Source organism: Miscanthus floridulus, chromosome 2 (assembly GCF_019320115.1).
Source record: "Miscanthus floridulus cultivar M001 chromosome 2, ASM1932011v1, whole genome shotgun sequence".
NCBI classification, from domain to species: Eukaryota; Viridiplantae; Streptophyta; class Magnoliopsida; order Poales; family Poaceae; genus Miscanthus; species Miscanthus floridulus.
In genome coordinates, this window is record NC_089581.1 from 171,861,867 (window position 1) to 171,879,899 (window position 18,033).

The window sequence follows — 18,033 nt, forward strand, 5'->3', positions numbered from 1 at the left end:
TACCTCTACTCTTCCTTAAGATCTTCTTCTGATACCACGATAATGTTCTCTGAATTGATCTTGGAATTGAACATATTGATCGGATTGATTAGTCCCACCGGGCGTGCCAAAAGATGTGTTGATGCAAAAGTAGATCTGCAAACACAAAGGGCTAATACCCAAATCGATATCCAAAGCGTGCCAGTCGATTTGACCTGTTAATCGATAAGGATGAAGATACGAGCACTTTGATCCTGACAACAGCGATACGCCCAGAAGCCACGGCCAAGAGATACTCACACGGAACTCGAGAATCGCTGAAGGTCGCACTAAAGCTATGCAACTCGCCGAATCAATGAGAACTCATAAAAAGAGAAAATATGCAAATTGACGAAATTGCCGAAAAGTAAGTAGATGCAAAATAGGAGTAAAAATTGGTTTTGATATTGATGTATTCTTTACATTGCCCCTCAATCTATATTTATACCCTGATCTAAAGAGGCATAACCAAACACAACTAGGACACCAAGTCCAAATCTAAAGAAACACACGACTCTTACACGAATCACACTCTAACAAATATAGAAAAGGAAATCAACTCCTATCTATTTCCCTATCTGCCTCGATTACGATGGAAATCTTACCGACCTCCTTTCCATCGGCATACTTCCTGTTTCATCGGCAGTAGCCTTCAAGTCTTCCTTCATCGGCATCGACAATAACATCTCCAACCTTATCGGCAACGCCCGAGTCTAAATCAACCTTTCCATCGATCACCACCATTCATCGGCAATTATCTTTACAAGCTGTTTTTCATCGGCTGTCAATGTATACAGTAACTTTCTTCCTGTCGATTAGCTCACTTTGATCATTGTGCAAAAAACGGTGTCAACATGAACACTACCACAAACTTATCCAATTCTGGCATGAAAACTGTATTCATCAAACACATAAAGTATGTAGGAGCATTTGTCAAGCCAAAGGACATGACAAGATACTCATACAACCCGTATCTGGTGGAAAATGCAGTTTTCGGTATATCCTATGGCCTAATCTTGATCTGATGATAATCGGATCTCAAATCTATTTTTGAGAAAACCTTGGCCTTGGATAATTGGTCAAACAGAACATCAATATGTGGCAAGGGATATTTATTCTTGATGGTCACAGCGTTGAGTGGCCTATAATCTACGCACATTCTCAACGTGCCCTCTTTCTTCTTCTTCACAAACAAAGCGGGACATCCCCATTCAGACTTGCTTGGCCGAATAAACCCCTTTTTTGACAAATCTTCTAATTGCTTCTTTAGCTCAGCTAACTCATCTAGAGACATCCGATAGGGTCTCCTTGAAATCGGAGCTGTTCCGGGGACTAACTCAATTCCAAACTCAATCTCCCTATCCGGCAGAAGACCGGGTAGCTCATCCAGGAATACATCCAAAAATTCACACACTACCGGAATCTGATAAATAGGAATGACTGCCGTAGCACATGTAACACTTATAAGGTCTGTTCTCCGAGGCAATGGTACTTGGAAAGTACCCTCACCCAGGGGATCCTTAAGGGTAAGTACTCGACTTCCAGTATCTATGACTGCTCCCCAATCCTTCATCCAATTCATCCCTATAATGACATCCAAAACTAATCCAGGCATAACTATCAAGTTCACTCGGAACTTCCAGCTACCTAATTCAAGGGTTGCCCCTCGAACCATCCGGTTGGTCAAAACATCAGCCCCTGCTAAACTTATACGGTACCCATAACCCAATTCTATGCATAGTTATCCATGTTTCTGTGCAAATGCTTGACTCATAAAAGAATGCGATGATCCAGAATCAAATAGAACAACTGCAGGGTTTTCATTGACAGGAAACTTACCAGCAGTGATAGGCTCTCCCTCTAGAATTTCATCCACTGTCATACTATGCACTCTAGCATTATAAGTCTGCTGCTTCTTCTTGGGCGGGTACGGACAAAACCTCGAGAAATGGCCAGGTTGATCACAGTAATAGCATGGTCCTCTCATTGTCCCGGCAGACCCCACAGCTCCCTTGGAACTGCCTTGTACCGCAGTTGCGGCTGATTTGTTGGGCTGTACTGCCATCTTGTATGGCTTCTGAGGTCCACGAAAATTCTGACTTCTTTGCTGAGGTGGTCGGAACCTAGCGCCAGGTGCCGATGGGTGATATGGAGGATGACCTCCCATAGGTGCTCTAGCTTGGGACGGACCACCTTCAAAGGCTCTCTTGCGTGTCTTGGCTGCGGTGCTGGCGTTGTTATTCTTCTCCTACTTCAGGCAGTCGCTGATGAAGTCATTGAATCTGACGCGGTTGTTGGTACCAACATGCTTCATCATTTTTGGATTGAGACCCCTCTTAAAACTGGCTATTCTTTTAGCATCTGTGTCAACCATGTCGGGAGCATAGCAACACAAGTTGTTGAAGGCATGCAGGTATTGTGTCACGGTTTTGGTGCCCTGGTTCAATGCTAGAAACTCTCCCAACTTCATTTCGGTCAGCCTGGGTGGAATATAGACTCCACGGAAGGCCTCAGCAAACTCTCTCCAAGTAATCTGAGCATTTGGAGGGAAGGTGGTGCAATGGTGCTTCCACCACATTCCCGCTGGTCCTTGCAACTAAAGTGCAGCATACTCTATTTTTAGAACCTCAGTCATTCTCAACACACAGAATTTATCTTCCATCGTGTTGATCCATTCCTCAGCATCGAGTGGCTCTATTGCTTCCTTGAATACTGGTGGCCTGGTGTCCATGAAATCTTTGAAGCTGCTATATTGGTTCACTCTCATGCCACCACCTTGATTGTTACCACGTTGAATGTTGTTGGCGATGGTATGCAGAAAATCCTCCATGTTCTTCTGGGATTGTTCCGCATTGCGCTAACTCCCGAGCAGCTGTGCGAGGAACATCTCGGGGGTAAATGGGGGAGGAGGTGGCAAATGCGGTTCATGGGGAGGTTCATTGTTGTTGCCATGGTTTCCACCACCACCACCAGTCCCCACACCATTAGCACTGGTCTCAGTGGCCTCATACGTGGTTCGGCGAGTGTTTGTCATCTGCATATTTCAGCAACAAGTAATGATTGAGTGAAGCTGTAATAATTGCGAGTGAAGGAAAAATTATGCCGTACTGAATTTACTGGAGAGAATAAGTTCATACAATAAAATAGAGTCACAACAATCGCATCCCAATTAAAACAACAGCACTTAATCAAATTACTTCAACGGCAAACATCGCGTCCATACAACCAATTTGCCAGCATACATACACTAGACTTTTATGCGTTCAGATATCACATTCGAAAATTAGTTCCAACCACATGCCAAGTCTCATATGTTCGAAGCAACATACAATAGGTTACATGCCAACAAAAGAAAGGTCATCGCGACAGGACCTAGATACTAGCGCAAGGCAACTAGCCTACTCCTCGGGGCCATCGTTAGGATCGGAGACGTCACCATCGCCCCTAGGTGAAACTACAGGCTCATCCTCGTTGTCATCATCGATGTCCATGCCAGCGGCGTCTGGTGGAGCATATGGGCCAACCCCATTGTAGAGCGCATGAAACTCCTCATGTAGGTTGCTGTTGTATTCCTCTAGCTCATCGACCCTCTATAGCAGAAGGTCCCTCTCGTCCCAGGCTTCATTCCTTTCCTGAACCAACTGTCCAATCATGCGGTCTGCATTGTTGTTGGCTTGAGTCAACGTATGCACCTGCTGCATAGCTCTATCACCTCTCTCAACCGCCTGATCTCGCTGTAAGTTCATATCAGCCAACTGCTCCTGTAAGCTAGCTATAGCACGTGCCTGTCTCTTCTTTTGCTTTCTCCCCTTGAGCTTATCCTCACCATGCAAGCCAGTCAAAGTCCAGTAGGTACTCTCGAGACCCTCATACGCTCTAATGGCGGCGAACATAGCACTCATTGCCTGGTTGTCGCTAGCCTGCCCTTCAGCTGGACCTCTGACCAATGCACTTTCCTGAGGCTGAACCCAAATGGCATCATGAGGATCATCCCTAGGAAAAGTGCCAGCTAGAGCTACTGCAAGCTCACTAGGAAATCTGCTCATAATGTCCCTGATGACACGGAAGGCTGCTCCCTCTGCACCCTCAGTCGGAGTGCGACCCTCAAACTACAAGTGTAAACCATCCCAATCTAGAGCATCACCGAGAGCAGGAACCGTGATCTCCACCACTGCGAGTCCATCCTCTGCTAACTAGCTCTCATTCCAAGAGTACACCGGTTCTTAACCCTCTGGGTACCCCACATCATGGAGCACTCTCCAAAGCAAGGTCGACATGCAAACTCGCTCAAGAAGGTGTCCGTGGTGCGGTGCTCCCTCAGGGCCAACGGATGTCGAGGTGCTCTTCCTTCGGTGGACTTACGGGCGGTCTGCTTCATGTGGGCCATCTGTAGCAAAAGTTCTTTTATTACCTCGGGGAAACATATTTTAGGTGATACAACTTTTATCAAAATGAGATAATCAATTTATAAGGGGAGGAATGCATGACATGAATGAAATGCACAAGTAACATGATGTATGTACGTGCCGTACGTTCTCACAAACTTAGGAATAATAATTTCTAACGATGAATTCGGTGGCATACAAACGATCTCTCAAATACGTAGCTAATATGTTCTACATGATAGTGTTGTTATGTACCTACAGAAGATTCATTTCAGCCCAATTCCCAATGAATGCATAAACGCAGTAAATTTTTTTTATCCACACGCTCTACACGAATCCCCAGATACGTGTACAACGGTAGTAACTAACCGAACTATCGTCCTATTGATGGCATCGCCTCAACAGACAGAAGACCCATACATGAGATACCTTTGTAAAACATGCGTAGAACATGTAATTACTCCAGCATCATATAAGCATTCACCCTAGATCGGCGGTGTATCCGACCATGCTCTCACAACTCACACTTATCGAGGCGTAGAGGCAATTGATCCATTCATTACCACTCAAACAAGTGGCACTCATACAATAGCACGCCATATGAGCGACGAACGAGAAATATGATGCAAGAACCCCAAGTCAGTACTTAATTAAGACACCTAAAGTCCTTAACTGGGCATAAAGGATATGATCACTGGCACACTTTATATTTTGAAAATCATGTTTTCAAATGCCTTTTTGTTTTAAATACACTTGTGAACAGTACACACGCTAAACCATGCTCTGATGCCAGCTGTAACAGAACCGACCAATTATACGAAATTAAGTAAGAAAATCATCCGCCAGAGCAGACGATTTAGCAAACTTAAGCCCGTGTAACCCGGTAGTCCGTGAAATCACGAAGGATTTCAAACCAACTTCCATTCCAGCCAAGATCGTAATAAGTTTAGCGGTCACCATCACATATTACATAAAAGTTTGCATCACGGATACATCAGAGTTTCAACATAGTTATTACAAAACCAGTTCGAATAAAAAGTAACGAAAGTCATTTGTTCAAACCACACACACACACACGCGGAGTTCAAATATAGTGCCAGCGAATGATCATCTCCAACAAAAGCATCAGACGAGATGTAAGGAATGACCATGCCCATGGTCCTAAGCATCACCCATCGTAGGATAAAGGCAGTTGATACAGTAGCCGTAATACATCTGCCCATCTGCAACAAGTGGGAATAAAACCCTGAGTACGAGAAGGTACTCAGCTAGACTTACCCGACATAACCAAAAATAAATGACACCAAGGATTATGAAGGGCTTTATAGTAGGGTAGCTGACTCATTTGCAAAAAGAAGCATTTTTAGCATTTCAAGAACCTTTCTAAAAGCATTATTGCCAAGTTAATTATTATGAACCTGTCGACTAGATTTGCACCTATACTAGAGTAAACATGTGATTAAGTAGATAATGATAACCAATGATCATTAAACAACTTCCATACTGTCATATTCATTATAACTATCCAAGTGTTCCATAAACATTTACTACAATGAAGTCACTCAAGTCAAGTGCTCACTATCTAGGAGCGATGGCGATTCGAATCGATTCCTAACTAGCTGGTGATTTATTCCTTACACAAACCTCACTCACCCGCTAAAGTGAGATATTGATTACCGAGTCAACTTTGTAGGTATCTCGAGTTTGCCAGGAACCACATGTACCCGGGGGCCGACCGACTACACTTTGGTCTTATCATCCCGCCCCCATGTCCTACCACACCTGCTCCGGCACAGTGCGTTGTGGGCAATCTACTCGGCCCAAAAAATCTCCCAGCTTCGTGGTCAGAAGGTACTTTATCCGGCCAGCTAAATGTAAGGCATACGTTCAACATGACTCGAGGCCCAACAATGGTCGGTCCTTAATCGACACAGACGGAAACACTACAGTCCAAAACTCTGCAAGTCTCCGTCCAGTCTCAACTTCATTTAACACTTAATTATACCATGACTTCATAGTCATCCAAGCAGATCTAGGTAACCACCTATAGCTCGTAGGTGACAGGAAATCACTCGACTTCTACCGGTCTAAGCCAGCTAAGCATTGACTCGACTGCGGATACTAGGATAACAAGGATATAGTATAACAAAGGTAAACAAGGTATAATGTAGCAACGGTTGCAAACAACTTCTAAACGTAATGCATCAATTAAAGCAAAGTATTTAATTATTAATTGCAAACTGGAAGAAAAATGCTCCGGGGCTTGCCTCTCTCGAAGGAGCTCGGACGGTGATCGGGGCACTCCGGAAGTTCCTCAACGTCCTCCTCGTCGGCTTCTGGCACTTCCTGCGGCTGCACCTCGAACTGCTCCTCGGGCTCCTTGGGTATGATGACTGGGTTCTCGGTTTGCGATCCTGTATGATGTAATGTGTGTAAGTGCTTATGCAATCGGTGCATCGGATGAGATGAATACAATGAATATGTTTGAATGCAAGGTAGTCAACATCATCCAAGAAAATATACTACAAGCACATGTCATCTACTGCATTCTCTTCTACTACTAATATGTTTAAGTCAACACACCTTATCAAATGCTTCAAAGATACACCAAAGCTATTATTATTAACTAATCTTGCATTAAAGAGGATTATTTTATTTCCTTTTAAACTAGGGCTACAACAGCAACCTATATTTCTGGTGCTTATAAAAATCTAAGAAAATTACAGTAGTATAGTACTACTCTAAGTAGACTACCATAAAATTTTCATGGCATTTGGATAAGTAAAATAGTCTACACAAAAATGATAAGGCATAAGTGCTCAAAAAGGCATAAATAGGAAACCTTAGTTAAAAGTGTCAAGCAACAGATTTCTCATTTTTTCTAGTATCACTCTAGCATAAGAATAGCACTCACCAAATTTTACCTTTACTAGATCTATAGAAAAATTATGAAAATTCACACAAGTATTAATCAATGATAAAAGGAAAATCTATAATTCAAAAACTACACATGCACTAGCTCTGAAATTTTAACCAGAGCTTCTACTAAGCAAGACTAGCATACTCACAAAATTTCATAATTTTTGGACCACAGAAACTCAAGATAAAATTTCAACAAGTTTGCATGCATCTAAAAACACATTTCAAAGTCCTATTTAATTCATCCAAAATTTCTAAAACCTATGCTCATATAATATTTTTATTAAATACTAGACATTACTAGGAACTCAACAAAATTTGAACCATAACATTTGGATCTACCAAACTTGATTTACAAAATTTTGAATCGTGCACACAAATCTGTGAAAAACAAAATAAACAAAACAAAGAGGAAACCTAATCAGCTACTGGGCCAGCCCGAACGGCTTAGGTGGCCCATGACTGCGTGTGCACACAGCCTAGAACGGCGCAGCCCAGCTCCAATTCCCTCGCAGCAGCGGTGGCTGACAAAAGGGGCCCGCGCGTCAGCGATCGAAAAGCAGAGCACGGTGGCGAATGGCGCGGAAACGACGCCATCTCGTCGGCGGCAATTTCTCTGGTGGAACCAAGGGCGACGGCGTGACCACCTCGGCCTCCCGCATCCATAGCACTCCTAAAACTAGACTCTAGTGGACTCCAAGGACATCGGCCATGGCCCACGGCGGCTCGGCCATGGCGCACGATGGTGCTCCGGTGAACCCCGACGGTTGGTGGCCATACAAGGCGCGCGTAAGCTCTTGGTAAACAAGGCGGACCTTCCTATGCTACGGCTAGCGGCTATGGTGAAGCGGTTAGGTGGGACCGCATGAGATCACCGACGGTGACCATGGCGGCCATGCCGCGGTGGTGCGTGGTTCGGCAATGTCGCTCACCTATAGCTTGGCTGGCTCCGTGAGGGCGCTGACGAGGTCCGTGAGGCGATGGCGGAGCTATGGGTTGGATGGTGGTGGCTGTGGTGCCGCGGCGAGCTCGAGCGAGCTCGGCGGAGCTGATGGCGTCGGTGGTGCGCTACAGCTGTGAATGGGGAAGGCAAAGGAGGGGTAAATGAGGGCAGAACGCGTACGGAGGGCAGCAGGGCGCGCTCCTCTTCAAGCCAGCCAGCGCGCTGCGTGGTCAGGGTGAGCCGAGCGCGTGGCGGACACACGGCGGCCACCATCTGACCTTGGTCGGCCATGAACGGTCTGAAGCCGAAACACTATAGTTCAATTCAGAGAACAAGGAACTGACTGACAGCGCCAAATGATGATGCTCTATCTCCTAATCCGTTGATCGTTAGCGAAAGAAATCAAAACAAAAGTTGTACACCTACATGCTAGCTACAAAACTCATTTAGAGATCACTGTCTAATTCGCAAAGGACAGAGAGTAAAATCATGCCAAAGTCATGTTCAAGAAACTGAAAAATGGAGTTTGTACTTAGAAAATTTCTAAGTGTTGAACCCAACCCAATTTCTGACTTGTGGGACCATTTAGAGCATGTTATGCACATTTTTATGACTTGGTCACAAAATAACTTTTGTTCCTTATATAATTTGCTACAACTTTGTTTTAGGTTGCTCAGACATGCAAATATTCTAAGTGGTACTTTTTGAACAGTCGAACCAAAGAGTCCTAGGGTCAAAACAAGTCAACCCATGACTTGGAAACTTAATTAGGCAAAATGATCAACATGAACATTGTTCCTAATGACTTTCTAAGCATAGCTAAGATGTTTAACAATATATTTAGCCATACCACACATTGGTCATACAATAATCAAGCACTGAATGTACTGAAACGATGAAAAACAATTGAAATGATACTTTTGTTTCATAGTCATGTTTCACATGTTTCAAGTGATATATGCTCATGAATGGATGAATGATGCTCATGTTCATGGAATGTAAATGCAATTAGGCAAGCCTAACACCAGGGGTGTTACATCGGCCGAGGTCGATGTACAAAACACAGATCCGAGCAGCATATATATTATACACGTAGTTGGAGGCAGCGTTTCACAGGCCATAGGGCTGGGCCTAGTAGTTCTCCATCAAGGCTTCATACTCGAAGAGCTGAAGGCCCATCGCGGAGGCTGGCCGGTGATGAGTGGAGCGCCCTTCAGGAGTAGATATGACCACGAGATCTGTACCAAGTCGTGCGAGACAACTAGCCCGAGCTGGTCGGGTAGATCTGTTGTGGGGAGTGGTTACCTTCTCATTAGGTTGACTTTGAATTGCACTTACCAGAGCTAGGGTTTCAGCGTGTTTGGTGCCGACCCGATCGATGGAGTCGAGCAGGTCGGTGTTGTCGATCTGCTTCCCTTTGTAGCGGGGAAGCGGACGATGGGTTGTCGGCGTGGCTGAAGATGATGCAGGTGTGGTCGGAGCTAGATCCATTATGGTTGGAGCTGTATCCACCATGGTCAGAGCCATATCCAAGCTGGTCAGAGCCGTAGCCGATGTAGGTGAAGCAGTGGTCGACGTAGATTGAATCCACACCTCCTCCGTAGTCATGGCGATGAAGTCGTCGGAGCTGGTGGTCTAGGTGATCTGGCCGATGGGGAACGTGAGGTCGTTCGGCGTAGCCACGAAGCCGGAGATGATGACCATCTTGTTTGCTTGGAGAGCAGTACGCACACCCCCTACCTGGCACGCCACTGTCGATGAAATATGGTCGGCAATCTACCTAAGGGTATACCCAAGGTAGTAGATTGTCGACAGACAGATGCGCAAGCCACAAACAAGATGGTGATGTAAGACAGACACGAGGTTTTATCCAGGTTCGACCACCAAGAAGGCGTAATACCTACGTCCTGTGTCTAATTGTATTGCTGTATGTCAATGAGAGATGTTTTTGAGAGGGGTCCCCTGCCCGCCTTATATAGTCCGGGGGGTAGGGTTATAGATCTGGAAACTAATCCTAGCCAATTACAATTGCCATAGGTGGCCGGATAAGGATTCCTATTCTAACCGACCAGGATCTTGCTTGATCGCCAAATCTGTCTTGACTCCTTACGCGGGACTCCAAATAGGTTAGCCGAGCTGCGCATCATCTTTTGGTGGACCAGACCCTCTGAGCTGGGCTGGCCCAAGCTTAGCCGTAAGGGTATAGGGGTTAATACCCCCACAATGATAGAAAGGGTCGGAATGCATTAACCTTTTTATACAAAAGTGGGGAGAAGGGCTAAAAATTTGTTTGGCCATAACAAAATCTAAGAGCTTGTTATGAGTTTGTTGCCTGGCTTATCTACTGAACTAATTTCTTGGGGGTGATCTCATCCTCTATCTCTGTAGGTAAGTCCTATGCTAGCGGGTCACCCAAGTTAATCGGATGGCTTGGGCAACTACCGAGAGACGGGTAAGGAGCAGTAGGATGTCCCATGTGGGTTATGCTGACTCCGTCACGAATGATGGACCCGGATTCCACTCGAACATATCCAATAAGATCTCCCTGAACCCATCACTCGAGCCATCGAGGTAACTTTACCAACCCCCACTTTACTTTTCTAGTGCATGATCATTCATTGATCCATTCTCATACATCCAAGCATCGCATATGCAATTATTGCTTCACAATGCTTCACATCGCGTCACAAAGCGGTAGTCATCTCATTCGATATGAGTGATAATCGACCAAGGTTTGAAGGGCTCGAGGCCACCTCACATCGAACAGAGCTAGGGGAGAAAACATAGATGAGCGCCAGTGGCCCTTGCCCGACCTGCTTAGAAGAAGACAGGGTCATCTCGACCTTCTCGTTTGATCTGAACCTCGAGCCATACCCACAGAATCTCCATCGAGGGGAGGCCAGTAGGCCACCTATGTCAGTCTCCAGAATGACTTGGGCATTGTGACAGAACTGCCCAATTTATACAAGATCAAGTATGACTATCCCCGCTAACATGTTGATGTGCACATACTTTCACTTATATAAACCCGGTAGTCCGTTGAGTGTCCCGAAAGACCTCGGTAAATCAACATCACAACCAAGATCGCGTGATTAAGCAAATACACATCATATATGTAGGGTTGCAGCGGAAATAATATTACTAATGGGTTCACAAATAATAGTACAGGTTTGGGTTTCAAAACCAATTATTGAAAACAACATAGCTTTCAAATGATTACATTAATATAAGTTCCAAATACATTGCTAGCATAAGTGACATCCTCAGACAAAAGCATATAGATGAGAAGTAACTATAGAATTACCGAGCCCACCGGTGGTTAACCACCATCTTCAACAAGCCGAGAACTTCACCTGCAACATGGTGGGATAAACCGTGAGTACTCGAATGTACTCAGCCAGACTTACCCGTCGGAAACCAAAAATAAAGTGACACCAAGGATTATGCAAGGCTTTCTTTAGTGGGCTAGCGGACTCGTTTGCGAAAAGCATAAGCTATCATGAAGAAACCATTTTAAGTACCTTGCATCATCTTTATTATGACCTATCCATCTAGGTAAGCACCTGTACTATAGCAATCACTTGATTAACCAATAACATCCATTTACAAATTTAGATTTAGCATATCCCATACCATCTAGATAACCATCATTGTTCCATAATAATTACTACGATGCCGTAGCTCGAGTCAAGTGCTCACTATCCAGGAGCGATGGCGATTCGAATCGATTCCTAACTAGCTGATGATTTATTCCTTACACAAACCTCACTCACCCGCTAAAGTGAGGTATCGATCACCGAGTCAACTATCCAGGAAAAATCTCGAGTTTGCTAGGAACCACATGTACCCGGGGGCCGACCGACTGCCTTTTGGTCTTATCATCGCGCCCTCATGTCCTACCACACCTGCTCCGGTACAGTGCACTGCGGGCAATCCACTCGGCCCGAATAATCTCCCAGCTTCGTGGTCGAAAGGTACGTTATTCGGCTAGCTAAATGTAAGGCATGCGTTCAACATGACAAGAGGGACGAGCAATGATCGGTCCTTAATCGACACAGACGGAAACTAACAGCACCCCAGAACCCTGTCTGGTTGCCTCCAACTTTTCTGTCCGATCTCCAATTATCCATCACACATGGTTAATTCTAGGATATCATTCTTTCCATAGCTAAATTCTTCCAGCAACCACCTATAAATATAGGTGATCGGATTATCACCGATCGCTATCGGTCTAAGCAAGGCTAAGCAGTTATTCGATCCTGACCTAACAGGGTAACAAGGTAGTAAGGTAGGCAAGGATAGTAATAAATGCATCAACGGTTTCAATTAACTCCTACCACTTAATGCAACAATATATAAACTCATATATATAGAAAGAATTACTTTTATAAAGTAGGAGACTTAGAATGCTCCGAGCTTGCCTGGGATCCGACACAAGTCAGTTCAGTTAGCTTGCACCGTCCTGGTGATATCTCAGGTCCTAGCACTTGCTTAGTCCTTCCATCTTCAGGATAGATCCTCCATACACCGTCTTTGGGTTCGGCTCCAACATCACGTCCTTCATGTGGTTCATCTAGCGCACCTAGATGAGATGCATGATGCAAGTGTATGAATGTGGGGAATGGTAATAAAAGATGCATCACATGAAACATTGAAGACAAGCACAAGGCTACACCACATGACATGAGTACCTAGAGAGCAAGCTATTCACATCAAATCAAACATCGAGATAGCAAGTACATCAAGCATGGCATATTAGTTTACTTAAGTTCTATTCAAATCACTTTGACTTACCAAGTTTAGACAACCTAATATACAATTGCTCATCTTCAGTTAAGGGCCTAGCATCTAAATCATCACATCAACTCATATCAAGCAAACAAGTTATTCAGGTCAATCATAGAGTCAAGGTTGCAAACAGCAGCAGCTAATTTTACTCATAACAGGAGTTGTACTAATCCAAAAGACATGCAACAAGACAATCTGGAAAGCTTATGAAATTTTCTACAATTCATCTTTAATCATCTTAGCATGATTCTCTAGTTAACTAAGTCAAGTATATCCATTTATAGAAACTGGTCTAACCAAGACAGAGAGCAATCAATTCTGTAACCCAACTTTAAACCGGTATAACTCACAAAATATTTGGCCAAATGCCCTAAAAATTTAACACAAGGTGTTTAAGTGAGTTATCTACAAATTTCTTATTATCATCTTAAGATGATTCTATAGATAACAAGGCCAATTAATCCAATGAATGAATCTCTATCTAAAACATGGATAGAACTAACATGCCACTTCAAACAGCTACAAATGAAGTTATACATGTCCAATAAATGTGGTTTTAGACTTTTTTAAAATCTTATCAAATTATAAACAATTTTGTTGTAAACACCTAAAGCTAATTCTACTAGTAAGAAGGCCACACAATAAGAACAAGGAAACCCTGTCTGGGTTTGGGCAGAAACAACCATAGAGATCTAAGCAAGTATAACTCAAGATCTACTTAACCAAAAATCATGATATTTAACTTTTTGGAAAGCTTAAGAAAATTACTACAACTCATGTATTTTCATCAAGTCATGATTCATAACTTAACTGAGCCAATTAATTCAAACATGCAGAACTATTCAGAGTAGGAGCAAAGCAATATAGGGCATTTGTTATTTTTATAACTATTAAAATATAAATCCTAAACTCCTGAAATTTTTACCAGACAACAAAAATTACCTGATGAGCACTCCATAAAAATTTCACATTTATTTGAGCAAAATAACTACAGTTATGAAAAAGACAAGACACAACTAGTATTACAAACCTTACTGCACAAATTGATCTTTACAGCAAAAACTTTAAACTAAATCATGCCCTATTATAGATCTAGTGCATAGAGAATTTCGCAAGGATTCCAAAAAGTCCTCATTTGCTATTTTTAGATGTTCCTGTGATTTACTATGAATTTCCAAAGTTCCTGCAAAACAATTGCAAACCAGTCCTTACAGCACTATTCACATGAGTCACAGGTTTTGTAGAAAGGCCCTTCCCTTTTCTCTAATTGTTACATGAGGTCCTCGACGTGGTTTTGAACAGGGAGGTCATCGGGATTTCGCCGCTCTGGCCGGAGGAGGCCATGCCGGCGATGGCTGAGGGGCGTGCAAGCATGGAGGAAGCAGGCCACACCCACAGGTGGCCTCGCTTGGCCCGAGGCGGCTCATGGCGGCATAGCCATGCACGGCGTCGGCTTCCTCGCTCGGTCTGGCGGTGGTGGCGCTCCGACGATAGATGGCCAGGGAGAGCACGAGCACGAGATGTAGGAGGTGAAGGCGAAGCTGCTAGTAGTCCTCACGAGGAGTGGAGAGGCGTGGAGTAGCGGGAACACAGTGACTGCGGAGCTCGGTGGTGGCGTCCATGGCAACCGTAGCCATGGCGAGAGCAGAGGAAGTGAGGGCGAGTGGGAGGGGCAGGAAATGAATGAGGGAGGAGTGCTGAGCGAGCGTAGAGGGCGCTGGGCTTCACCAAATGTGAGAGGGAGCGATAGGGACGTGTGGCGTGGAGGTGGGACACGCGGCAATAATGGCAGGCGTGCTCTGCTGCATGGGTGACGCGTCGACCTTCCGACGAACACCTGGCGCGTGTCGGTATGGGCGAGGTGGGGAGTCGATTTGGGCCGCTTCTGGGCCGAATCAGACCTTGGGCCAAAAATGAAGTTTGCTCACCTCGGACTGCTCTACATTTCTCATTAAGGGACTCCAATCATTTGAGCATCATAACAGTGGGTAATTAATCTCCAAGTTAACAGCATCAGCGCGTTGATAGCGATGAACAAAAGCCTAAATTGATGATCAAAACGAAGTCGAACGAATACCATCTTTATACATGCCCATCTCCATCATGTATACTCCAACTTTTATCTTTGAACCCAATCGAGTTGCTTAATGAATTTTGGAGAACGCGAGACACCAATGCCGATGTCGATGAATTTCTAGACTTAGAATTCTAAGTGCTAAAATCAGCAACAGGTTCCAAATTTGAGCTACTGCTAGACTTGGTTCCGAGCCGATCCATGGTATACTCCAAAAATAAAGTTTGTTGTGCATGAACCAAGCAACAACATTCATTAAAGGTTCTCAGACTGGTTTGGCCTGATTAGGAAGACGCAAAGCTCCAAACTAGGGTACCCGAACAAAAACGTCAGCTAGGACTTAGGCAAAATCTTGGGCTCCAAAACAGCACTATATTGAATCTTGTGAGCTCTATTTGACTAGGTTATGGACCAAACTAGTTCTCGACCCTTAAACAAAGTTTCTTCTACATAACATGAGCTTCAACTTTTATTTAATGTCCAACTTAAAAATAGGTGCAGAAGCTATAGTTCTACTTTGACCAAAGAAGGACCACGATAAAGCTTAAATTATCCTTTGTGATCCATTGAAGCATTTTCTTGGCATTTTCTCAACATGAACCTTTCATGACTTTTGTTGTAGAGTTCATCTAGAGTCATTTGGGTAAGGTTGCAAGGTTTGGTTGACGATCTAGAATTCCATTCACTTTATACAACAATTCAGGCAAGGACATAACTTGTCATTTCATGTGACTTCTTGATTCCAAACTTCACGAAACTTTTCCCTTCATCCATGTGGGTGGAAATTGATGTGAGGCACATGAAAGAAGTAGATCCAACATTACTCAAGCATACCTTTAGGAAAGGGCAACATGTAAGCAATGGTGCATGGTCCAAGTTTAAGTGGTGGCTCATTTGTAGATTTGATCTCTCACCACTTAACATGTCATGGTTGAGCTCAACCCATTGCTTAACTAGTGACAAACACCTAGGGTGTTACAGGCATCTACCAGGAGGGTCTCACTCAGGGGCTGATAAGGGTATATATACCCTTTTTGAATACCCTTTCTAAAATAGTGGTCATGCCCAACCCCGTTCTCACGTTAAAAACCTAGAGGCAAGGTTTGCGGAAATGAATGACTCAGTAAGGGTGCTTGAACTACAAGAAACCTATGCCCCGGCGGCTACGACACTCTTGCTTACAAGCGTTATCAGAGTTTCTCGCCCACACCTCGAGCTCTACAATCTTAACAACAGGAAGGGTCAGAGCGCCTTCCCCCTTTTTACACATAAAAAGGGGAGAAAAACAAATTTGTTCAACCAAAACAAAAGAATAGACTTGTTCAAACAAAACAAAAGAGATGTAACTTATCTGCTTATTACAAAACCAACCACCCGCCTAGATCTTCGTGCCTGCCATGACCTATCACCATGTCTTGTCACGGGGCGTGCGCACGTAACCTATGGCCGTCCCCTAGGAAAATGTGCTGGATGTTTCACCTCCCTGAACAGGCCATGACCCATCATAGGTAAGAGGGATATGAAGCTGAAAATGCTCTTACGGCCTGTCTAGGCCCAGGAGTTCAAAGGTTGGCCCATCGATTGGTTCGACAACTGCTCTAGGCACCTTTAGAGTGAGGGGTGGAAAGGGATGGGCCCGCTAGCAGCCAGTACCCAGGCACACGAGTGCCACGGGCATGCCGGCCCATGTTTGAGTCTTAGCTAGATATGATCCATCGTTCTTCCTCGAAGAAAGGCAAAGAGCCCTCGAGACTAGTCGAACGGACCCAAGAACTATATGGATTGACCGTTAAGAGTCTAGAGTCGGTCACCAGCTGACCCAAGCTAGACCCCCATGAATGGGATACCAGGGCCCCACTCGGACTAGCCCGTTAATAGCTCACCGAGCACCATGATTCGTCCATAGAGGAAAAATCATGGCACGGCTCAGCCCCTCCAATTTTATTGGAAAAGACGCTTGAGGAAAGACAATCACAAAGACGAGCTGACCCTCGACCGGACCCCTGCTACGGGAGAGGGCTCAAGGAAAGTTGGACTCACAAGGAGACCAAACACGCGGTCATAGAACGACAGACCCCCGTAGGGGTCAGAATCAGGAAAGACCTTTTTTGACACACCAAATCTCACGGCTATACCCCTGAGGGGTCCGATCATGACAAAAGGGAATCACCGTCCCCAGGACACATTGTGGGCGCTAAAAGAAGGCCAAGGGCCTCAGAGTTCTCCTATTCAGAAAAGCCTCCGAAGGAGTATTCTACTCCTCCGTAGGCTCGGGGGCTACTGTCGGGGACCAATACTAGGGTACCCAAAGAGGAGGAGCTCCAACTGACCCCTAGGTGCTCAATGTTGATTCATCCGAGCAGTCAAGAGCGCGACTACAGCTCCAACCGACTCCTAGGTGTGTGGGCTCTGCCTCGCACAACCTCTAGGGGTAGGCTCCACCTCGCATGACCTCTAGGTTGGGGGCCACGCCTCGCCCGACCTCTGGGTCAGGGGCTCCGTCTCGCCCGACCCCTCAGGCATGGCTCCTGATGAAAGCCCGTACCACCGCCAACCACTATAGGCCAAAAAGTACAACCCAAGGTCAAACTTCTAGCATTGTCTAGGGAGCGGACACATCTCGACATGACCCATGCCCATGACATGTCACTCTAGGGAACTCACATCACCAACAGTGATGGACGCATGGCCACTATGCTGTCTACTCCCTATATGGCCGCTGACCAGCACGCTGGTTCACCGCATCGCCCACCAGGATGGAATGGGACGTCATGACCTGCTGATAACCCTAAGGCGTGGCATCAGCGGTGAACAGGTGCTCGATGTGGAGCTTTCCCTATCACCATCTGCAGTGTCGGTAGGACCCGCATAAAGGAGAAGAAAGGCCTGATGGTCCTAGAAGCCTT